Here is a 220-nt window from a genome sequence, read left to right on the forward strand (position 1 = left end):
TTGAAAATTATATAAATAAAATTTTTATATTTAAAAAATATATTTTTTTTAATTTAATTATGTTTATCTGTAATTATTATATGAAATTTTAATAAGTTGTATTTATACACAATTTATGTATAATCTTAAATTTTAAGTAATATGCACAGGCCCGTTTCTGACATTTTTTAGGCCCTGAACGAACATAAAAACAGGGCCCCCACTGCAAGAAACAAGGCTT

This window comes from Cynara cardunculus (assembly GCF_001531365.2).
Source record: "Cynara cardunculus var. scolymus isolate 2C chromosome LG 2, CcrdV1, whole genome shotgun sequence".
Taxonomy (NCBI): Eukaryota; Viridiplantae; Streptophyta; class Magnoliopsida; order Asterales; family Asteraceae; genus Cynara; species Cynara cardunculus.